The sequence below is a fragment of the Equus caballus genome, chromosome 8 (genome assembly GCF_041296265.1).
Source record: "Equus caballus isolate H_3958 breed thoroughbred chromosome 8, TB-T2T, whole genome shotgun sequence".
NCBI lineage: Eukaryota > Metazoa > Chordata > Mammalia > Perissodactyla > Equidae > Equus > Equus caballus.
This window is the reverse complement of record NC_091691.1, coordinates 35,614,742-35,638,120: the sequence shown is the minus strand read 5'-3', so window position 1 is coordinate 35,638,120 and position 23,379 is coordinate 35,614,742.

The window sequence follows — 23,379 nt, the reverse complement described above, 5'->3', positions numbered from 1 at the left end:
TGGTGTGTCTGAGTGTTGGATCTGGCATGTCCGGCAGATGATTCCGGAGTGTCCACCAAGTGGTTCTGGCATACCCGGCAGGTGATTTTGGCGTGTCAGGTAGGTGGTTACGGCAGGTCGAGTAGGTGGTTCCGGCGTGCTCGGCAGGTGGTTCAGGCGGGTCTGGCAAGTGGTTTCGGTCTGTTCGGGGTGTGGTTCCGGCATCTCAGGCACATGGTTGTGGCACGTCTGAGATTTGGTTCTGCCCGGCCCGACAGGTGTATCCATGGTGTTCGCCAAGTGGTTGTGGCATAGCTGGCAGGTGATGTTGGCGTGACCGGCAGGTGTTTCCAGACAGCCCGGCAGGTGATTCCGAAGTGTTCACCAAATGGTTGTGGCGTACCCGGCAGTTGATTCTTGAGTGTCCGGCATGTGGTTCTGGCACCTCTGAGAGGTGGTTCCGGCATGCCCGCCAGGTGATTCCGGAGTCTCCGGCATGTGGTTCTGGGGAGTGGATCAGCTGGTTCCGGCATACTCGGCAGGTGGTACCAGAGTCTCCGGAACATGGTTCTGGCAAGTCTGAGAGGTGGTTCCGGCATGCCAGACAGGTGATTCTGGAGTGTCCGCCATGTGTTTCTGGCGTACCCGGCAGGTGATTTTGGCATGTCCGACAGGTGTTTCTTGCGAGTCGAGCAGGTGGCTCAGGCATGCTCAGCAGGTGCTTCCGGCGTCTCTGGCACGTGGTTCTGGTGTGTCTGAGAGCTGGTTCTGGCATGTCCAGCAGACGATTCCGGAGTGTCCACCAAGTGGTTCTGGTATACCTGGCATGTGATTTTGGAGTGTCCAGCATGTGGTTCCGGCGAGCTCGGCAGGTGGTACCGGCGTTTCCGGAACATGGTTCTGGCACGTCTGAGAGATGGTTCCGGCATGCCCGGCAGGTGATTCCGGAGTGTTGGGCATGTGGTTCTGGCACCTCTGAGAGGTGGTTCCGGCATGCCCGGCAGGTGGTTCCGGAGTGTCTGCCGAATGGTTCTGGCGTAGCCGGCAGGTGATTCTGGCGTGTCCAGCATGTGGTTCTGCAGAGTGGATCAGGTGGTTCCAGCATACTCGGCAGGTGGTACCGGCGTGTCCGGAACATGGTTCTGGCAAGTCTGAGAGGTGGTTCCGCCATGCCCGGCAGGTGATTCCGGAGTGTTCGCCAAGTGGTTCTGGCGTAGCCGGCAGGTGATTTTGGCGTGTCCGGCAGGTGGGACCGGTGAGTCAAGCAGGTGGTTCCGGCGAGTGTTACCTGTGTTTCCGGTCTGTCCGGGAGTTGGTTCCGGTCTGTCAGGCACGTGCCTCTGACACTTCGGAGAGGTTGTGCTGGCATGCCCGGCAGGGGATTCTGGAGTGTCCGCCAAGTGGTTCTGGCGTAGCCGGCAGGTGATTTTGGCGTGTCTGGCAGGTGTTTCTTGCAAGTCGAGCATGTGGCTCAGGCATGCTCAGCAGGTGCTTCCGGCGTGTCCGGCACGTGGTTCTGGTGTGTCTGACAGCTGGATCTGGCATGTCCGGCAGATGATTCCGAAGTGTCCACCAAGTGGTTCTGGCATACCCGGCAGGTGATTTTGGCGTGTCAGGTAGGTGGTTCCGGCGAGTCGAGTATGTGGTTCCGGCGTGCTCGGCAGGTGGTTCAGGCGGGTCTGGCAGGTGGTTTCGGTCTGTTCGGGGTGTGGATCCGGCATCTCAGGCACATGGTTCTGGCACGTCTGAGAGGTGGTTCCGGCCGGCCCGACAGGTGTTTCCATGGTGCCCGCCAAGTGGTTCTGGCATAGCTGGCAGGTGATGTTGGCGTGAGCGGCAGGTGGTTCCAGCCAGCCCGGCAGGTGATTCCGAAGTGTTCACCAAATGGTTGTGGCGTAGCCGGCATGTGATTTTGGCGTGTCCAGCCGGTGGTTTTGGCGAGTCGAGCAGGTGGTTCTGGCGTTCTCAGCAGGTGCTTCGGGTGTCATTGGCATGTTGTTCCAGCATGTCTGAGAGGTGGTTCCGCCATGCCCGGCAGGTGATTCCGGAGTGTTCGCCAATGGTTCTGGCGTAGCCGGCAGGTGATTTTGGCGGTCCGACATGTGGTTCTGGGGTGTGGATCAGGAACTTCCGGCATTCTGGGCAGGTGCTTACGCCATCTCCGGCATGTGGTTCTGGCACCTCTGAGAGGTGGTTCCAGCATGCCCGGCAGGTGATTCCGGAGTCTCCGACATGCGGTTCTGGCACCTCTGAGACGTGGTTCCGGAATGCCTGGCATGTGATTCCGGAGTGTCTGCCGAGTGGTTCTGGCGTAGCCGGCAGTTGATTTTGGCGTGTCCGGCAGGTGGTTCTGGGGAGTGGATCAGGAACCTCCGGCATTCTCGGCAGGTGCTTCCGCCGTCTCCGGCATGTGGTTGTGGCACCTCTGAGAGGTGGTTCCAGCATGCCCGGCAGGTGATTCCGGAGTGTCCGACAAGTGGTTGTGGCGTAGCCGGCTGGTGATTCTTGCGTGTCCGGCAGGTGGTTCTGGCGAGTCAAGCAGGTGGTCCCGGTGTGTACGGCAGTTGGTTCCGGTCTGTCCTGGAGGTGGCTCCGGAGTGTCTGCCGAGTGGTTCTGGCGTAGCTGGCAGGTAATTTTGGCGTGTCCAGCAGGTGGTTCTGGGGAGTGGATCAGGTGGTTCCGGCGTGTCCGGCACATGGCTCTCTCACGTCTGAGAGGTGGTTCCGGCCGGCCAGACATTTGTTTCCATTGTGTCCACCAAGTGGTTCTGGCATAGCTGGCAGGTGATTTTGACGTGTCCAGCAGGTGGTTCTGGGTAGTGGATCAGCTGGTTCCGGCATACTCGGCAGGTGGTACAGGCGTGTCCAGAACATGGTTCTGGCAAGTCTGAGAGGTGGTTCCGGCATGCCCGACAGGTGATTCCGGAGTGTCCGCCAAGTGTTTCTGACGTATCCGGTAGGTGATTTTGGCATGTCCGACAGGTGTTTCTTGTGAGTTGAGCATGTGGCTCAGGCATGCTCAGCAGGTGCTTCCGGCGTTTCCGGCATGTGGTTCTGGGGTGTCTGAGAGCTGGTTCTGGCATGTCTGGCAGATGATTCCGGAGTTTCCGCCAAGTGGTTCAGGCGTAGCTGGCAGGTGATGTTGGCGTGACCGGCAGGTGGTTCCCACCAGCCCGGCAGGTGATTCCGAAGTGTTCGCCAACTGGTTGTGGCGTGGCCGGCAGGTGATTTTGGCGTGTCCGGCAGGTGGTTCTGGCGATTCGAGCAAGTGGTTCCGGCGTGCTCGGCAGGTGCTTCTGCTGTCATTGGCATGTTGTCCTGGCATGTCTGAGAGGTGGTTCCGGCATGCCTATCAGGTGATTCCGCACTGTTCGCCTAGTGGTTCTGGCGTAGCCGGCAGGTGATTTTGCATGTCCCGCGGCCGTTCCGGCGAGTCGACCCGGTGGTTCCGGCGTTCCCGGCACTTGGTTCCAGTCTGTCTGGCATGTGGTTCTGGGGTGTCCGACACGAGGTTCTGGCACGTCTGAGAGGTTGTGTCGGCATGCCCTTCACGTGATTCCGGCGTGTCCGGCACGTGGTTCTGGTGTGTCTGAGAGCTGGTTCTGGCATGTCCGGCAGATGATTCCGGAGTGTCCACCAAGTGGTTCTGGCATGCCCAGCAGGTGATTTTGGCATGTCAGGTAGGTGGTTCCGGCGAGTCGAGCAGGTGGATCAGGCGTGCTCGGCAGGTGGTTCACGCGGGTCTGGCAGGTGGTTTCGGTCTGTTCGGGGTGTGGTTCCGGCATCTCAGGCACATGGTTCTGGCACGTCTGAGAGGTGGTTCCGGCCGGCCCGACAGGTGTTTCCATGGTGTCCGCCAAGTGGTTCTGGCGTAGGTGGCAGGTGATGTTGGCGTGACTGGCAGGAGGTTCCAGCAAGCCCAGCAGGTGATTCCGAAGTGTTCACCCACTGGTTGTGGAGTAGCCGGCAGGTGGTTCCGGCATGCCTGGCAGGTGATTCCGGAGTGTTCGCAAAGTGTTTCTGGCGTAGCGTGCAGGTGATTTTGCATGTCCGGTGGTGGTTCCGGCGAGTAGAGCCGGTGGTTGCGGCATGTCTGGCAGGTGGCTCCGGTCTGTCCGGCAGGTGGTTCTGGCATGTCCGGCCCGAGGTTCTGGCACGTGTGAGAGGTTGTGTCGGCCTGCCCTTCACGTGATTCCGGCATGTCCGGCACGTGGTTCTGGTGTGTCTGGTAGCTGGTTCTGGCTTGTCCGGCAGATGATTCCGGAGTGTTCGCCAAGTGGTTCTGGCGTAGTCGGCAGGTGATTTTGCATGTCTGCCAGGTGGTTTTGGCGTAGCCGGCATATGATTTTGGCCTGTCAGGCAGGTGGTTCCGGCATGTCCAGCAGGTAGTTCCGGCGACCTCGGCAGGTGCTTCCGGTGTCATTGACATCTGGTTCTGGCATGTCTGAGACGTGGTTCTGGCATGCCCGGCAGGTGGTTCCGGAGTGTTCCCCAGGTGGTTCTGGCCTACCCGGCAGGTGATTTTGCATGTCCGTTGGGGGTTCCGGCGAGTCGAGCCGGTGGTTCCGGCGTGTCAGGCAGGTGGTTAAGGTCTGTAAAGCAGGGGGTTCTGGGGTGTCCGGCACGAGGTTCTGGCACGTCTGAGAGGTTGTGTCGGCATGCACTTCACGTGATTCCGGTTTGTCCGCCAAGTGGTTCTGGCGTAACCGGCAGGTGATTTTGGCGTGTCTGGCAGGTGGGACCGGTGAGTCTAGCAGGTGGTTCCGGGGAGTGTTTCCCGTGCTTCTGGTCTGTCCGGGAGATGGTTCCGGCCTGTCCGGCACGTGCCTCTGGCACTTCTGAGAGGTTGTGCTGGCATGCCCTGCAGGTGATTCCTGAGTGTCCGCCAAGTGGTTGTGGCGTAGCCGGCAGGTGATTTTGGCGTGTCCGGCAGGTGGTTCTGGGGAGTGGATCAGGAACTTCCAGCATTCTCGGCATGTGGTTCCGCCGTCTCTGGCATGTGGTTGTGGCACCTCTGAGAGGTGGTTCCAGCTTGCCCGGCAGGTGATTCCGGAGGGTCCGACAAGTGTTTGTGGTGTAGCCGGCTGGTGATTTTGGCATGTCCGGCAGGTGGTTCTGGCGAGTCAAGCGGTTGGTCCCGGCGTGTCTGGCATGTGGTTCCGGTCTGTCTGGAGGTGGTTCCAGAGTGTCTGCCGAGTGGTTCTGGCGGAGCCGGCAGGTTATTTTTGCGTGACCAGCAGGTGGTTCTGGGGAGTGGATCACGTTGTTCCGGAATAGTCGGCAGGTGGTTCCGGCATGTCCAGCAGGTGGTTCCGGCGAGCTCGGCAGGTGCTTCCGGTCTCTCCGGCACGTAGTTGTGGCACGTCTGAGAGATGGTTCCGGCATGCCCGGCACGTGATTCCGGAGTCTCCGGCATGTGGTTCTGGCATCTCTGAGAGGTGGTTCCGGAATGCCTGGCATGAGATTCCGGAGTGTCTGCCGAGTGGTTCTGACGTAGCCGGCAGTTGATTTTGGCGTGTCCAGTAGGTGGTTCTGGGGAGTGGATCTGATGGTTCCGGCATACTCGGCAGGTGGTACCGGCATGTCCAGAACATGGTTCTGGCAAGTCTGAGACGTGGTTCCGCCTGCCCGACAGGTGATTCCGGAGTGTACGCCAAGTGTTTCTGGCGTACCCGGAATGTGATTTTGGCATGTCCGACAAGTGCTTCTTTCGAGTCGAGCAGGTGGCTCAGGCATGCTCAGCTGGTGCTTCCGGCGTCTCTGGCCCTTGGTTCTGGTGTGTCTGAGAGCTGGTTCTGGCATGTCTGGCAGATGATTCCGGATTTTCCACCAGGTGGTTCTGCTATACCTGGCAGGTGATTTTGGCGTGTCCAGCAGGTGGTTATGACGAGCTCGGCAGGTGGTACCGGCGTGTCCGGAACATGGTTCTGGCACGTCTGAGAGATGGTTCCGGCATGGCCGGCAGGTGACTCCGGAGTGTCTGGCATGTGGTTCTGGCACGTCTGAGAGGTGGTTCCGGCATGCCCGGCAGGTGGTTCCGGAGTGTCCGCCATGTGGTTCTGGCGTACCCGGCAGGTGATTTTGGCGTGTCTGGCAGGTGTTTCTTGCGAGTCGAGCATGTGGCTCAGGCATGCTCAGCAGGTGCTTCCGGCGTGTCCGGCACGTGGTTCTGGTGTGTCTGAGAGCTGGTTCTTGCATGTCCGGCAGATGATTCCGGAGTGTCCAACAAGTGGTTCTGGCATACCCGGCAGGTGATTTTGGCATGTCAGTTAGGTGGTTCCGGCGAGTCGAGTAGGTGGTTCCGGCATGCTCGGCAGGTGGTTCAGGCGGGTCTGACAGGTGGTTTCGGTCTGTTCGGGGTGTGGTTCCGGCATCTCAGGCACATGATTCTGGCACGTCTGAGAGTTTGTTCCGGTCGGCAAGACAGGTGGTTCCAGAGTGTCTGCCGAGTGGTTCTGGCGCAACCGGCAGGTGATTCTGGTGTGTCCAGCAGGTGGTTCTGGGGCGTGGATCAGGTGGTTCCGGCATACTCAGCAGGTGGTACCGGCGTGTCCGGAACATGGTTCTGGGAAGTCTGAGAGGTGGTTACGGCGTGTCCGGCAGGTGGTTCCGCTCTGTCCGGCAGGTGGTTCCGGCGTGTCCGGCACGATGTTCTGGCACGTCTGAGACGTGATTCCGGCATGCCCGACAGGTGATTCCGGAGTGTCCACCACGTGGTTCTGGCGTACCCGGCAGGCGATTTTGGCGTGACTGGCAGGTGTTTCTTGCGAGTCGAGCATGTGGCTCAGGCATGATCAGCCGGTGCTTCCGGCGTGTCCGGCACGTGGTTCTGGTGTGTCTGAGTGTTGGATCTGGCATGTCCGGCAGATGATTCCGGAGTGTCCACCAAGTGGTTCTGGCATACCCGGCAGGTGATTTTGGCGTGTCAGGTAGGTGGTTACGGCAGGTCGAGTAGGTGGTTCCGGCGTGCTCGGCAGGTGGTTCAGGCGGGTCTGGCAAGTGGTTTCGGTCTGTTCGGGGTGTGGTTCCGGCATCTCAGGCACATGGTTGTGGCACGTCTGAGATTTGGTTCTGCCCGGCCCGACAGGTGTATCCATGGTGTCCGCCAAGTGGTTGTGGCATAGCTGGCAGGTGATGTTGGCGTGACCGGCAGGTGTTTCCAGACAGCCCGGCAGGTGATTCCGAAGTGTTCACCAAATGGTTGTGGCGTACCCGGCAGTTGATTCTTGAGTGTCCGGCATGTGGTTCTGGCACCTCTGAGAGGTGGTTCCGGCATGCCCGCCAGGTGATTCCGGAGTCTCCGGCATGTGGTTCTGGGGAGTGGATCAGCTGGTTCCGGCATACTCGGCAGGTGGTACCAGAGTCTCCGGAACATGGTTCTGGCAAGTCTGAGAGGTGGTTCCGGCATGCCAGACAGGTGATTCTGGAGTGTCCGCCATGTGTTTCTGGCGTACCCGGCAGGTGATTTTGGCATGTCCGACAGGTGTTTCTTGCGAGTCGAGCAGGTGGCTCAGGCATGCTCAGCAGGTGCTTCCGGCGTCTCTGGCACGTGGTTCTGGTGTGTCTGAGAGCTGGTTCTGGCATGTCCAGCAGACGATTCCGGAGTGTCCACCAAGTGGTTCTGGTATACCTGGCATGTGATTTTGGAGTGTCCAGCATGTGGTTCCGGCGAGCTCGGCAGGTGGTACCGGCGTTTCCGGAACATGGTTCTGGCACGTCTGAGAGATGGTTCCGGCATGCCCGGCAGGTGATTCCGGAGTGTTGGGCATGTGGTTCTGGCACCTCTGAGAGGTGGTTCCGGCATGCCCGGCAGGTGGTTCCGGAGTGTCTGCCGAATGGTTCTGGCGTAGCCGGCAGGTGATTCTGGCGTGTCCAGCATGTGGTTCTGCAGAGTGGATCAGGTGGTTCCAGCATACTCGGCAGGTGGTACCGGCGTGTCCGGAACATGGTTCTGGCAAGTCTGAGAGGTGGTTCCGCCATGCCCGGCAGGTGATTCCGGAGTGTTCGCCAAGTGGTTCTGGCGTAGCCGGCAGGTGATTTTGGCGTGTCCGGCAGGTGGGACCGGTGAGTCAAGCAGGTGGTTCCGGCGAGTGTTACCTGTGTTTCCGGTCTGTCCGGGAGTTGGTTCCGGTCTGTCAGGCACGTGCCTCTGACACTTCGGAGAGGTTGTGCTGGCATGCCCGGCAGGGGATTCTGGAGTGTCCGCCAAGTGGTTCTGGCGTAGCCGGCAGGTGATTTTGGCGTGTCTGGCAGGTGTTTCTTGCAAGTCGAGCATGTGGCTCAGGCATGCTCAGCAGGTGCTTCCGGCGTGTCCGGCACGTGGTTCTGGTGTGTCTGACAGCTGGATCTGGCATGTCCGGCAGATGATTCCGAAGTGTCCACCAAGTGGTTCTGGCATACCCGGCAGGTGATTTTGGCGTGTCAGGTAGGTGGTTCCGGCGAGTCGAGTATGTGGTTCCGGCGTGCTCGGCAGGTGGTTCAGGCGGGTCTGGCAGGTGGTTTCGGTCTGTTCGGGGTGTGGATCTGGCATCTCAGGCACATGGTTCTGGCACGTCTGAGAGGTGGTTCCGGCCGGCCCGACAGGTGTTTCCATGGTGCCCGCCAAGTGGTTCTGGCATAGCTGGCAGGTGATGTTGGCGTGAGCGGCAGGTGGTTCCAGCCAGCCCGGCAGGTGATTCCGAAGTGTTCACCAAATGGTTGTGGCGTAGCCGGCATGTGATTTTGGCGTGTCCAGCCGGTGGTTTTGGCGAGTCGAGCAGGTGGTTCTGGCGTTCTCAGCAGGTGCTTCGGGTGTCATTGGCATGTTGTTCCGGCATGTCTGAGAGGTGGTTCCGCCATGCCCGGCAGGTGATTCCGGAGTGTTCGCCAATGGTTCTGGCGTAGCCGGCAGGTGATTTTGGCGGTCCGACATGTGGTTCTGGGGTGTGGATCAGGAACTTCCGGCATTCTGGGCAGGTGCTTACGCCATCTCCGGCATGTGGTTCTGGCACCTCTGAGAGGTGGTTCCAGCATGCCCGGCAGGTGATTCCGGAGTCTCCGACATGCGGTTCTGGCACCTCTGAGACGTGGTTCCGGAATGCCTGGCATGTGATTCCGGAGTGTCTGCCGAGTGGTTCTGGCGTAGCCGGCAGTTGATTTTGGCGTGTCCGGCAGGTGGTTCTGGGGAGTGGATCAGGAACCTCCGGCATTCTCGGCAGGTGCTTCCGCCGTCTCCGGCATGTGGTTGTGGCACCTCTGAGAGGTGGTTCCAGCATGCCCGGCAGGTGATTCCGGAGTGTCCGACAAGTGGTTGTGGCGTAGCCGGCTGGTGATTCTTGCGTGTCCGGCAGGTGGTTCTGGCGAGTCAAGCAGGTGGTCCCGGTGTGTACGGCAGGTGGTTCCGGTCTGTCCTGGAGGTGGCTCCGGAGTGTCTGCCGAGTGGTTCTGGCGTAGCCGGCAGGTAATTTTGGCGTGTCCAGCAGGTGGTTCTGGGGAGTGGATCAGGTGGTTCCGGCGTGTCCGGCACATGGCTCTCTCACGTCTGAGAGGTGGTTCCGGCCGGCCAGACATTTGTTTCCATTGTGTCCACCAAGTGGTTCTGGCATAGCTGGCAGGTGATTTTGACGTGTCCAGCAGGTGGTTCTGGGTAGTGGATCAGCTGGTTCCGGCATACTCGGCAGGTGGTACAGGCGTGTCCAGAACATGGTTCTGGCAAGTCTGAGAGGTGGTTCCGGCATGCCCGACAGGTGATTCCGGAGTGTCCGCCAAGTGTTTCTGACGTATCCGGTAGGTGATTTTGGCATGTCCGACAGGTGTTTCTTGTGAGTTGAGCATGTGGCTCAGGCATGCTCAGCAGGTGCTTCCGGCGTTTCCGGCATGTGGTTCTGGGGTGTCTGAGAGCTGGTTCTGGCATGTCTGGCAGATGATTCCGGAGTTTCCGCCAAGTGGTTCAGGCGTAGCTGGCAGGTGATGTTGGCGTGACCGGCAGGTGGTTCCCACCAGCCCGGCAGGTGATTCCGAAGTGTTCGCCAACTGGTTGTGGCGTGGCCGGCAGGTGATTTTGGCGTGTCCGGCAGGTGGTTCTGGCGATTCGAGCAAGTGGTTCCGGCGTGCTCGGCAGGTGCTTCTGCTGTCATTGGCATGTTGTCCTGGCATGTCTGAGAGGTGGTTCCGGCATGCCTATCAGGTGATTCCGCACTGTTCGCCTAGTGGTTCTGGCGTAGCCGGCAGGTGATTTTGCATGTCCCGCGGCCGTTCCGGCGAGTCGACCCGGTGGTTCCGGCGTTCCCGGCACTTGGTTCCAGTCTGTCTGGCATGTGGTTCTGGGGTGTCCGACACGAGGTTCTGGCACGTCTGAGAGGTTGTGTCGGCATGCCCTTCACGTGATTCCGGCGTGTCCGGCACGTGGTTCTGGTGTGTCTGAGAGCTGGTTCTGGCATGTCCGGCAGATGATTCCGGAGTGTCCACCAAGTGGTTCTGGCATGCCCAGCAGGTGATTTTGGCATGTCAGGTAGGTGGTTCCGGCGAGTCGAGCAGGTGGATCAGGCGTGCTCGGCAGGTGGTTCACGCGGGTCTGGCAGGTGGTTTCGGTCTGTTCGGGGTGTGGTTCCGGCATCTCAGGCACATGGTTCTGGCACGTCTGAGAGGTGGTTCCGGCCGGCCCGACAGGTGTTTCCATGGTGTCCGCCAAGTGGTTCTGGCGTAGGTGGCAGGTGATGTTGGCGTGACTGGCAGGAGGTTCCAGCAAGCCCAGCAGGTGATTCCGAAGTGTTCACCCACTGGTTGTGGAGTAGCCGGCAGGTGGTTCCGGCATGCCTGGCAGGTGATTCCGGAGTGTTCGCAAAGTGTTTCTGGCGTAGCGTGCAGGTGATTTTGCATGTCCGGTGGTGGTTCCGGCGAGTAGAGCCGGTGGTTGCGGCATGTCTGGCAGGTGGCTCCGGTCTGTCCGGCAGGTGGTTCTGGCATGTCCGGCCCGAGGTTCTGGCACGTGTGAGAGGTTGTGTCGGCCTGCCCTTCACGTGATTCCGGCATGTCCGGCACGTGGTTCTGGTGTGTCTGGTAGCTGGTTCTGGCTTGTCCGGCAGATGATTCCGGAGTGTTCGCCAAGTGGTTCTGGCGTAGTCGGCAGGTGATTTTGCATGTCTGCCAGGTGGTTTTGGCGTAGCCGGCATATGATTTTGGCCTGTCAGGCAGGTGGTTCCGGCATGTCCAGCAGGTAGTTCCGGCGACCTCGGCAGGTGCTTCCGGTGTCATTGACATCTGGTTCTGGCATGTCTGAGACGTGGTTCTGGCATGCCCGGCAGGTGGTTCCGGAGTGTTCCCCAGGTGGTTCTGGCCTACCCGGCAGGTGATTTTGCATGTCCGTTGGGGGTTCCGGCGAGTCGAGCCGGTGGTTCCGGCGTGTCAGGCAGGTGGTTAAGGTCTGTAAAGCAGGGGGTTCTGGGGTGTCCGGCACGAGGTTCTGGCACGTCTGAGAGGTTGTGTCGGCATGCACTTCACGTGATTCCGGTTTGTCCGCCAAGTGGTTCTGGCGTAACCGGCAGGTGATTTTGGCGTGTCTGGCAGGTGGGACCGGTGAGTCTAGCAGGTGGTTCCGGGGAGTGTTTCCCGTGCTTCTGGTCTGTCCGGGAGATGGTTCCGGCCTGTCCGGCACGTGCCTCTGGCACTTCTGAGAGGTTGTGCTGGCATGCCCTGCAGGTGATTCCTGAGTGTCCGCCAAGTGGTTGTGGCGTAGCCGGCAGGTGATTTTGGCGTGTCCGGCAGGTGGTTCTGGGGAGTGGATCAGGAACTTCCAGCATTCTCGGCATGTGGTTCCGCCGTCTCTGGCATGTGGTTGTGGCACCTCTGAGAGGTGGTTCCAGCTTGCCCGGCAGGTGATTCCGGAGGGTCCGACAAGTGTTTGTGGTGTAGCCGGCTGGTGATTTTGGCATGTCCGGCAGGTGGTTCTGGCGAGTCAAGCGGTTGGTCCCGGCGTGTCTGGCATGTGGTTCCGGTCTGTCTGGAGGTGGTTCCAGAGTGTCTGCCGAGTGGTTCTGGCGGAGCCGGCAGGTTATTTTTGCGTGACCAGCAGGTGGTTCTGGGGAGTGGATCACGTTGTTCCGGAATAGTCGGCAGGTGGTTCCGGCATGTCCAGCAGGTGGTTCCGGCGAGCTCGGCAGGTGCTTCCGGTCTCTCCGGCACGTAGTTGTGGCACGTCTGAGAGATGGTTCCGGCATGCCCGGCACGTGATTCCGGAGTCTCCGGCATGTGGTTCTGGCATCTCTGAGAGGTGGTTCCGGAATGCCTGGCATGAGATTCCGGAGTGTCTGCCGAGTGGTTCTGACGTAGCCGGCAGTTGATTTTGGCGTGTCCAGTAGGTGGTTCTGGGGAGTGGATCTGATGGTTCCGGCATACTCGGCAGGTGGTACCGGCATGTCCAGAACATGGTTCTGGCAAGTCTGAGACGTGGTTCCGCCTGCCCGACAGGTGATTCCGGAGTGTACGCCAAGTGTTTCTGGCGTACCCGGAATGTGATTTTGGCATGTCCGACAAGTGCTTCTTTCGAGTCGAGCAGGTGGCTCAGGCATGCTCAGCTGGTGCTTCCGGCGTCTCTGGCCCTTGGTTCTGGTGTGTCTGAGAGCTGGTTCTGGCATGTCTGGCAGATGATTCCGGATTTTCCACCAGGTGGTTCTGCTATACCTGGCAGGTGATTTTGGCGTGTCCAGCAGGTGGTTATGACGAGCTCGGCAGGTGGTACCGGCGTGTCCGGAACATGGTTCTGGCACGTCTGAGAGATGGTTCCGGCATGGCCGGCAGGTGACTCCGGAGTGTCTGGCATGTGGTTCTGGCACGTCTGAGAGGTGGTTCCGGCATGCCCGGCAGGTGGTTCCGGAGTGTCCGCCATGTGGTTCTGGCGTACCCGGCAGGTGATTTTGGCGTGTCTGGCAGGTGTTTCTTGCGAGTCGAGCATGTGGCTCAGGCATGCTCAGCAGGTGCTTCCGGCGTGTCCGGCACGTGGTTCTGGTGTGTCTGAGAGCTGGTTCTTGCATGTCCGGCAGATGATTCCGGAGTGTCCAACAAGTGGTTCTGGCATACCCGGCAGGTGATTTTGGCATGTCAGTTAGGTGGTTCCGGCGAGTCGAGTAGGTGGTTCCGGCATGCTCGGCAGGTGGTTCAGGCGGGTCTGACAGGTGGTTTCGGTCTGTTCGGGGTGTGGTTCCGGCATCTCAGGCACATGATTCTGGCACGTCTGAGAGTTTGTTCCGGTCGGCAAGACAGGTGGTTCCAGAGTGTCTGCCGAGTGGTTCTGGCGCAACCGGCAGGTGATTCTGGTGTGTCCAGCAGGTGGTTCTGGGGCGTGGATCAGGTGGTTCCGGCATACTCAGCAGGTGGTACCGGCGTGTCCGGAACATGGTTCTGGGAAGTCTGAGAGGTGGTTACGGCGTGTCCGGCAGGTGGTTCCGCTCTGTCCGGCAGGTGGTTCCGGCGTGTCCGGCACGATGTTCTGGCACGTCTGAGACGTGATTCCGGCATGCCCGACAGGTGATTCCGGAGTGTCCACCACGTGGTTCTGGCGTACCCGGCAGGCGATTTTGGCGTGACTGGCAGGTGTTTCTTGCGAGTCGAGCATGTGGCTCAGGCATGATCAGCCGGTGCTTCCGGCGTGTCCGGCACGTGGTTCTGGTGTGTCTGAGTGTTGGATCTGGCATGTCCGGCAGATGATTCCGGAGTGTCCACCAAGTGGTTCTGGCATACCCGGCAGGTGATTTTGGCGTGTCAGGTAGGTGGTTACGGCAGGTCGAGTAGGTGGTTCCGGCGTGCTCGGCAGGTGGTTCAGGCGGGTCTGGCAAGTGGTTTCGGTCTGTTCGGGGTGTGGTTCCGGCATCTCAGGCACATGGTTGTGGCACGTCTGAGATTTGGTTCTGCCCGGCCCGACAGGTGTATCCATGGTGTCCGCCAAGTGGTTGTGGCATAGCTGGCAGGTGATGTTGGCGTGACCGGCAGGTGTTTCCAGACAGCCCGGCAGGTGATTCCGAAGTGTTCACCAAATGGTTGTGGCGTACCCGGCAGTTGATTCTTGAGTGTCCGGCATGTGGTTCTGGCACCTCTGAGAGGTGGTTCCGGCATGCCCGCCAGGTGATTCCGGAGTCTCCGGCATGTGGTTCTGGGGAGTGGATCAGCTGGTTCCGGCATACTCGGCAGGTGGTACCAGAGTCTCCGGAACATGGTTCTGGCAAGTCTGAGAGGTGGTTCCGGCATGCCAGACAGGTGATTCTGGAGTGTCCGCCATGTGTTTCTGGCGTACCCGGCAGGTGATTTTGGCATGTCCGACAGGTGTTTCTTGTGAGTCGAGCAGGTGGCTCAGGCATGCTCAGCAGGTGCTTCCGGCGTCTCTGGCACGTGGTTCTGGTGTGTCTGAGAGCTGGTTCTGGCATGTCCAGCAGACGATTCCGGAGTGTCCACCAAGTGGTTCTGGTATACCTGGCATGTGATTTTGGAGTGTCCAGCATGTGGTTCCGGCGAGCTCGGCAGGTGGTACCGGCGTTTCCGGAACATGGTTCTGGCACGTCTGAGAGATGGTTCCGGCATGCCCGGCAGGTGATTCCGGAGTGTTGGGCATGTGGTTCTGGCACCTCTGAGAGGTGGTTCCGGCATGCCCGGCAGGTGGTTCCGGAGTGTCTGCCGAATGGTTCTGGCGTAGCCGGCAGGTGATTCTGGCGTGTCCAGCATGTGGTTCTGCAGAGTGGATCAGGTGGTTCCAGCATACTCGGCAGGTGGTACCGGCGTGTCCGGAACATGGTTCTGGCAAGTCTGAGAGGTGGTTCCGCCATGCCCGGCAGGTGATTCCGGAGTGTTCGCCAAGTGGTTCTGGCGTAGCCGGCAGGTGATTTTGGCGTGTCCGGCAGGTGGGACCGGTGAGTCAAGCAGGTGGTTCCGGCGAGTGTTACCTGTGTTTCCGGTCTGTCCGGGAGTTGGTTCCGGTCTGTCAGGCACGTGCCTCTGACACTTCGGAGAGGTTGTGCTGGCATGCCCGGCAGGGGATTCTGGAGTGTCCGCCAAGTGGTTCTGGCGTAGCCGGCAGGTGATTTTGGCGTGTCTGGCAGGTGTTTCTTGCAAGTCGAGCATGTGGCTCAGGCATGCTCAGCAGGTGCTTCCGGCGTGTCCGGCACGTGGTTCTGGTGTGTCTGACAGCTGGATCTGGCATGTCCGGCAGATGATTCCGAAGTGTCCACCAAGTGGTTCTGGCATACCCGGCAGGTGATTTTGGCGTGTCAGGTAGGTGGTTCCGGCGAGTCGAGTATGTGGTTCCGGCGTGCTCGGCAGGTGGTTCAGGCGGGTCTGGCAGGTGGTTTCGGTCTGTTCGGGGTGTGGATCTGGCATCTCAGGCACATGGTTCTGGCACGTCTGAGAGGTGGTTCCGGCCGGCCCGACAGGTGTTTCCATGGTGCCCGCCAAGTGGTTCTGGCATAGCTGGCAGGTGATGTTGGCGTGAGCGGCAGGTGGTTCCAGCCAGCCCGGCAGGTGATTCCGAAGTGTTCACCAAATGGTTGTGGCGTAGCCGGCATGTGATTTTGGCGTGTCCAGCCGGTGGTTTTGGCGAGTCGAGCAGGTGGTTCTGGCGTTCTCAGCAGGTGCTTCGGGTGTCATTGGCATGTTGTTCCGGCATGTCTGAGAGGTGGTTCCGCCATGCCCGGCAGGTGATTCCGGAGTGTTCGCCAATGGTTCTGGCGTAGCCGGCAGGTGATTTTGGCGGTCCGACATGTGGTTCTGGGGTGTGGATCAGGAACTTCCGGCATTCTGGGCAGGTGCTTACGCCATCTCCGGCATGTGGTTCTGGCACCTCTGAGAGGTGGTTCCAGCATGCCCGGCAGGTGATTCCGGAGTCTCCGACATGCGGTTCTGGCACCTCTGAGACGTGGTTCCGGAATGCCTGGCATGTGATTCCGGAGTGTCTGCCGAGTGGTTCTGGCGTAGCCGGCAGTTGATTTTGGCGTGTCCGGCAGGTGGTTCTGGGGAGTGGATCAGGAACCTCCGGCATTCTCGGCAGGTGCTTCCGCCGTCTCCGGCATGTGGTTGTGGCACCTCTGAGAGGTGGTTCCAGCATGCCCGGCAGGTGATTCCGGAGTGTCCGACAAGTGGTTGTGGCGTAGCCGGCTGGTGATTCTTGCGTGTCCGGCAGGTGGTTCTGGCGAGTCAAGCAGGTGGTCCCGGTGTGTACGGCAGGTGGTTCCGGTCTGTCCTGGAGGTGGCTCCGGAGTGTCTGCCGAGTGGTTCTGGCGTAGCCGGCAGGTAATTTTGGCGTGTCCAGCAGGTGGTTCTGGGGAGTGGATCAGGTGGTTCCGGCGTGTCCGGCACATGGCTCTCTCACGTCTGAGAGGTGGTTCCGGCCGGCCAGACATTTGTTTCCATTGTGTCCACCAAGTGGTTCTGGCATAGCTGGCAGGTGATTTTGACGTGTCCAGCAGGTGGTTCTGGGTAGTGGATCAGCTGGTTCCGGCATACTCGGCAGGTGGTACAGGCGTGTCCAGAACATGGTTCTGGCAAGTCTGAGAGGTGGTTCCGGCATGCCCGACAGGTGATTCCGGAGTGTCCGCCAAGTGTTTCTGACGTATCCGGTAGGTGATTTTGGCATGTCCGACAGGTGTTTCTTGTGAGTTGAGCATGTGGCTCAGGCATGCTCAGCAGGTGCTTCCGGCGTTTCCGGCATGTGGTTCTGGGGTGTCTGAGAGCTGGTTCTGGCATGTCTGGCAGATGATTCCGGAGTTTCCGCCAAGTGGTTCAGGCGTAGCTGGCAGGTGATGTTGGCGTGACCGGCAGGTGGTTCCCACCAGCCCGGCAGGTGATTCCGAAGTGTTCGCCAACTGGTTGTGGCGTGGCCGGCAGGTGATTTTGGCGTGTCCGGCAGGTGGTTCTGGCGATTCGAGCAAGTGGTTCCGGCGTGCTCGGCAGGTGCTTCTGCTGTCATTGGCATGTTGTCCTGGCATGTCTGAGAGGTGGTTCCGGCATGCCTATCAGGTGATTCCGCACTGTTCGCCTAGTGGTTCTGGCGTAGCCGGCAGGTGATTTTGCATGTCCCGCGGCCGTTCCGGCGAGTCGACCCGGTGGTTCCGGCGTTCCCGGCACTTGGTTCCAGTCTGTCTGGCATGTGGTTCTGGGGTGTCCGACACGAGGTTCTGGCACGTCTGAGAGGTTGTGTCGGCATGCCCTTCACGTGATTCCGGCGTGTCCGGCACGTGGTTCTGGTGTGTCTGAGAGCTGGTTCTGGCATGTCCGGCAGATGATTCCGGAGTGTCCACCAAGTGGTTCTGGCATGCCCAGCAGGTGATTTTGGCATGTCAGGTAGGTGGTTCCGGCGAGTCGAGCAGGTGGATCAGGCGTGCTCGGCAGGTGGTTCACGCGGGTCTGGCAGGTGGTTTCGGTCTGTTCGGGGTGTGGTTCCGGCATCTCAGGCACATGGTTCTGGCACGTCTGAGAGGTGGTTCCGGCCGGCCCGACAGGTGTTTCCATGGTGTCCGCCAAGTGGTTCTGGCGTAGGTGGCAGGTGATGTTGGCGTGACTGGCAGGAGGTTCCAGCAAGCCCAGCAGGTGATTCCGAAGTGTTCACCCACTGGTTGTGGAGTAGCCGGCAGGTGGTTCCGGCATGCCTGGCAGGTGATTCCGGAGTGTTCGCAAAGTGTTTCTGGCGTAGCGTGCAGGTGATTTTGCATGTCCGGTGGTGGTTCCGGCGAGTAGAGCCGGTGGTTGCGGCATGTCTGGCAGGTGGCTCCGGTCTGTCCGGCAGGTGGTTCTGGCATGTCCGGCCCGAGGTTCTGGCACGTGTGAGAGGTTGTGTCGGCCTGCCCTTCACGTGATTCCGGCATGTCCGGCACGTGGTTCTGGTGTGTCTGGTAGCTGGTTCTGGCTTGTCCGGCAGATGATTCCGGAGTGTTCGCCAAGTGGTTCTGGCGTAGTCGGCAGGTGATTTTGCATGTCTGCCAGGTGGTTTTGGCGTAGCCGGCATATGATTTTGGCCTGTCAGGCAGGTGGTTCCGGCATGTCCAGCAGGTAGTTCCGGCGACCTCGGCAGGTGCTTCCGGTGTCATTGACATCTGGTTCTGGCATGTCTGAGACGTGGTTCTGGCATGCCCGGCAGGTGGTTCCGGAGTGTTCCCCAGGTGGTTCTGGCCTACCCGGCAGGTGATTTTGCATGTCCGTTGGGGGTTCCGGCGAGTCGAGCCGGTGGTTCCGGCGTGTCAGGCAGGTGGTTAAGGTCTGTAAAGCAGGGGGTTCTGGGGTGTCCGGCACGAGGTTCTGGCACGTCTGAGAGGTTGTGTCGGCATGCACTTCACGTGATTCCGGTTTGTCCGCCAAGTGGTTCTGGCGTAACCGGCAGGTGATTTTGGCGTGTCTGGCAGGTGGGACCGGTGAGTCTAGCAGGTGGTTCCGGGGAGTGTTTCCCGTGCTTCTGGTCTGTCCGGGAGATGGTTCCGGCCTGTCCGGCACGTGCCTCTGGCACTTCTGAGAGGTTGTGCTGGCATGCCCTGCAGGTGATTCCTGAGTGTCCGCCAAGTGGTTGTGGCGTAGCCGGCAGGTGATTTTGGCGTGTCCGGCAGGTGGTTCTGGGGAGTGGATCAGGAACTTCCAGCATTCTCGGCATGTGGTTCCGCCGTCTCTGGCATGTGGTTGTGGCACCTCTGAGAGGTGGTTCCAGCTTGCCCGGCAGGTGATTCCGGAGGGTCCGACAAGTGTTTGTGGTGTAGCCGGCTGGTGATTTTGGCATGTCCGGCAGGTGGTTCTGGCGAGTCAAGCGGTTGGTCCCGGCGTGTCTGGCATGTGGTTCCGGTCTGTCTGGAGGTGGTTCCAGAGTGTCTGCCGAGTGGTTCTGGCGGAGCCGGCAGGTTGTTTTTGCGTGACCAGCAGGTGGTTCTGGGGAGTGGATCACGTTGTTCCGGAATAGTCGGCAGGTGGTTCCGGCATGTCCAGCAGGTGGTTCCGGCGAGCTCGGCAGGTGCTTCCGGTCTCTCCGGCACGTAGTTGTGGCACGTCTGAGAGATGGTTCCGGCATGCCCGGCACGTGATTCCGGAGTCTCCGGCATGTGGTTCTGGCATCTCTGAGAGGTGGTTCCGGAATGCCTGGCATGAGATTCCGGAGTGTCTGCCGAGTGGTTCTGACGTAGCCGGCAGTTGATTTTGGCGTGTCCAGTAGGTGGTTCTGGGGAGTGGATCTGATGGTTCCGGCATACTCGGCAGGTGGTACCGGCATGTCCAGAACATGGTTCTGGCAAGTCTGAGAGGTGGTTCCGCCTGCCCGACAGGTGATTCCGGAGTGTACGCCAAGTGTTTCTGGCGTACCCGGAATGTGATTTTGGCATGTCCGACAAGTGCTTCTTTCGAGTCGAGCAGGTGGCTCAGGCATGCTCAGCTGGTGCTTCCGGCGTCTCTGGCCCTTGGTTCTGGTGTGTCTGAGAGCTGGTTCTGGCATGTCTGGCAGATGATTCCGGATTTTCCACCAGGTGGTTCTGCTATACCTGGCAGGTGATTTTGGCGTGTCCAGCAGGTGGTTATGACGAGCTCGGCAGGTGGTACCGGCGTGTCCGGAACATGGTTCTGGCACGTCTGAGAGGTGGTTCCGGCATGCCCGGCAGGTGGTTCCGGAGTGTCCGCCATGTGGTTCTGGCGTACCCGGCAGGTGATTTTGGCGTGTCTGGCAGGTGTTTCTTGCGAGTCGAGCATGTGGCTCAGGCTTGCTCAGCAGGTGCTTCCGGCGTGTCCGGCACGTGGTTCTGGTGTGTCTGAGAGCTGGTTCTTGCATGTCCGGCAGATGATTCCGGAGTGTCCAACAAGTGGTTCTGGCATACCCGGCAGGTGATTTTGGCATGTCAGTTAGGTGGTTCCGGCGAGTCGAGTAGGTGGTTCCGGCATGCTCGGCAGGTGGTTCAGGCGGGTCTGACAGGTGGTTTCGGTCTGTTCGGGGTGTGGTTCCGGCATCTCAGGCACATGATTCTGGCACGTCTGAGAGTTTGTTCCGGTCGGCAAGACAGGTGGTTCCAGAGTGTCTGCCGAGTGGTTCTGGCGCAACCGGCAGGTGATTCTGGTGTGTCCAGCAGGTGGTTCTGGGGCGTGGATCAGGTGGTTCCGGCATACTCAGCAGGTGGTACCGGCGTGTCCGGAACATGGTTCTGGGAAGTCTGAGAGGTGGTTACGGCGTGTCCGGCAGGTGGTTCCGCTCTGTCCGGCAGGTGGTTCCGGCGTGTCCGGCAGCTTGTTCTGGCGTGCTCAGCACGTGGTTCCAGTCTGTGCAGTACATGTTTCCAGCTTGTCCGGCAAGTGGTTCTGGTACATCTGAGAGGTGGTTCCAGCTTGTTGGGCAGGTGGTTACGGTGTGTCCCGGAGGTGTTTCTGTCATGTCTGTAATGTGGTTCTGGCACGTCTGCGAGGTGCTTCAGGCATGGCTGGCAGCTGATTCCTGGGTGTCCACCAAGTGGTTCTGGCATCACCAGCAGGTTATTTTGGCATGTCCAGAAGGTCTTTCCTGCTTTTTGGGCTCGTGGCTCTGGCTTGTAAGACAGGTGTTGGTGGCATTTCTGGGCCCCAGTTCTGACATACTATGCAGGTGGTTTCACTGTTTCTGGCACCTGTTTGTGGCATCTCCATCAGGTGTTTCCAATGTGTCTGGCATGTCGTTGTGCTGCGTTTGGAATCTGGTTCTGTCGTGTCTGTTGTGTGCAGCTGGCATGTTGAAGAGATGGTTCTGCAGTGTCAGAATTGTTGTTCAACTGTGTTCAGCAGGTGGTTACAGGTGGTTCTGGCATGCAACGTGGGTGCTTCAAGTGTGCCTGTTGGGTCGTTCTGGCATGAATGTGTGTTTCTTTGAGAGTGTGTGGAGGGTGTTTTTGGCATGTCTCCCGGGGTTTCTAGGCATCTAAGGGGCATGATTACGTTTTATGCGTCAGGAGATTTGGTTCTCAACTTCCTAAAGAGATGGAAGAAAGATGGTCTGTGGCTTGTCGCACCTAGAGGGGTGGAGCCAATGCATTGTGCATTTCCGCGTCTAGAGCAATGGAGGGCAAAACTGAGAGGAAAGGGGCCTTTCTGACATAGGTGTTTTCTGAAACTCTCTCCACAAGTGGTCAACTGTGGTTGGTGAAAAGCGTATTGTCTCTCTCCTGCTAAACACATGGTTGCACAATCATTTGGGACTCAGACCAGTTGCATAAGGGGAAGATGTAGGCATTTTGTCTGAGCTGGGTTGGCAAGGTGGAAATGCGGCAGAAGCAGATGTTGCAGATTGGTGAGTTAAGGGCTGAAAAGACACGGTGTTCAGCTGCCTTTGTATGAGACGTTCCCAGGACGCTGTAAGAGCACTGTGGAATGCGAGTGCTTTCAAAGCTTCCTAAAGAGCTGTGAGCAGGACAGTTGATGGCTTGTCTCCAATTGAAGGATGGAGGCAGTGCTTTGTGCCTTCCACCTCTACAGCAATGGAGGGCACGGCTGAGAGCAAAGGGCCCATTCTAACATAGGTGCATTCTGATACTCTCTGACCCAGTGCACAATGGCGGTTTGTAAAAAGCCTATTGTCTGCTCCTGCTAAGCATGCAGAAGCACAGTCATCTGGGCCTCGTCCCCGTTGCTGAAGCGGAAGATGTAGACATTTCGTCTGAGCCGGGTTGGCGAAGTGGAAATGTGTCAGGAGACAAGTTACAAATCTGCCAGTTAAGCGCTGAAAAGAAATGGCATAGCAGCTGCCTTTGCATGAGATGTTGCCAGGACACAGAAAGAGCACTGTTGAAAGCGAGTCCTTTCTCAGCTTCCTAAAGAGATGGAAGGAAGATGGTCTGTGGCTTGTCGCCCCTTGGGGGGGGAGCCAGTGCATTGTGCATTCCTCGTCTAGAGCAATGAAGGGCACGGCTGAGAGCAAAGGGGTCTTTCTGACATAGCTGCTTTCCGACAGTCTCTCCAGCAGTGAACAATGGTGGTTGGAAAAAGGCGTGCAGTCTGTCGCCTCCTAAGCATGTGGACGCTCAATCATTTGGGACTCAGCCCAGTTGCTTCAGGGGAAGATGTAGGCATTTCGTCTGAGCCGGGTTGGCAAGGTGGAATTGCGGCAGAAGCAGAAGTCCTAAAGCTGCGAGTTAAGGGCTGGGAAGAAATCCCATTTGAGCTGCCTTTGTATGAGAAGTTCCGCGGTCTGCTGTAACAGGACTGTGGAAAGCAAGTTGTTTGTCAGCTTCCTAAAGAGCTGGAGGCAAGACAGTTTATGGCTTGTCTCCAATTGAAGGACGGAGGCAGTGCTTTGTGCCTTCCACCTCTACAGCAATGGAGGGCGCGGCTGAGACTAAAGGGGTCTTTCTGCCATTGGTGCTTTCTGACACTCTCCCAACCATTGCACTTCGTGGTTAGTTAAAAGCCTATTGTCTCTCTCCTCGTCAGCATGTGGAACCACAATCATATGGGCCTCATCCCCATTGCTCAAGGGGAAGGTGTAGACATTTCGTCTGAGCCGGGTTGGCAAGGTGGAAACGTGCAGGATGCAGATGTCCCAGACTGGCGAGTGAAGTGCTGAAAGGAAACGGCGTTCAGCCTCCTTTGTATGAGATGTTCCCAGGACGTTGTAAGAGGCCTGTGGAAAGGGAGTTTTTTCTCCACCTCCTAAAGAGCTGTAAGAAGGACAAGATGTGGTTTGTCTCCCATTGAGGGGTGGATCCAGAACCAGTGCGTTGTGCCTTCCACCTCCAGAGCAATGAAGGGCATGGCTGAGAGCAAAGGGGCCTTTCTGACATAGCTGCTTTCCGACGCTCTCTAAGCAGTGTAAAATGGTGGTTGGCAAAAGGCATGCAGTTGACCGCCTCCTCAGCATGTGGATGCTCAATCATCTGGGAATCAGCACAGTTGCTTCAGGGGAAGATGGAGGCATTTCGTCTGAGCCGGGTTGGCAAGGTGGAAATGCGGCAGAAGCAGATGTTGCAGATTGGTGAGTTAAGGGCTGAAAAGACACGGTGTTCAGCTGCCTTTGTATGATACGTTCCCAGGACGCTGTAAGAGCACTGTGGAATGCGAGTGCTTTCCCAGCTTCCTAAAGAGCTGGAAGCAGGACAGTTGATGGCTTGTCTCCCATTGAAGGATGGAGGCAGTGCTTTGTGCCTTCCACCTCTACAGCAATGCAGGGCACGGCTGAGAGCAAAGGGCCCTTTCTGACCTAGGTGCATTCTGACCCTCTCTGACCCAGTGCACAATGGCGGTTTGCAAAAAGCCTATTGTCTGCTCCTGCTAAGCATGCGGAAGCACAGTCATCTGGGCCTCGTCCCCGTTGCTGAAGGGGAAGATGTAGGCATTTCGTCTGAGCCGGGTTGGCAAGGTGGAAATGTGGCAGGAGCAGAAGTTCCAAATCTGCGAGTGAAGCGCTGAAAAGAAATGGCATATCAGCTGCCTTTGTATGAGATGTTGCCAGGACACAGAAAGAGC